Below are 584 nucleotides of genomic sequence, written 5' to 3'. Positions count from 1 at the left end.
ATAAATAATGATAATAATAACAATAATAATGAGATTTATAATAACGATAATACTACTACTACTATTATTACTACTAGTACTACTGCTAATAATAATAACAATAATGACAATGATGATAATGATTATAATGATGATGGTAACAGGAATGATAATGATCATGATGATGATAATAACAATAATTATAGTAGTAATGATGGTAATATGTAGTATAATGAAAATTGTAAAAATGATAATAACTGTAATAATAATAATGACTGTAATAACAAAATTATAATAACAATGATAGTAATAGCAATAATGATAATAATCATAATAATGATAAAAATGATAAAAGCAAACATTAACAATAATTATAATAATATCAATGAAAATAATGATATCAATAAAGATAATCCGATAATAAGAAATGTAATAATAATTGATAATGATAATGATTATGAAAATAAGTTCAATAGCAAAACCGTGAATATATATATTATGAAATAAATTTAACAACTGCATTATTTCCTCCCTCCTCCCTCGGGTAATTAAGTATTACTGAGTATTTAAATATTTTTCATCCTCTTTGAATGGTTGTAAAATAC

The sequence above is a fragment of the Penaeus chinensis genome, chromosome 15 (assembly GCF_019202785.1).
Source record: "Penaeus chinensis breed Huanghai No. 1 chromosome 15, ASM1920278v2, whole genome shotgun sequence".
NCBI classification, from domain to species: domain Eukaryota; kingdom Metazoa; phylum Arthropoda; class Malacostraca; order Decapoda; family Penaeidae; genus Penaeus; species Penaeus chinensis.
The sequence above is the reverse complement of the archived record's forward strand: the minus strand, read 5'-3'. Positions refer to the sequence as shown.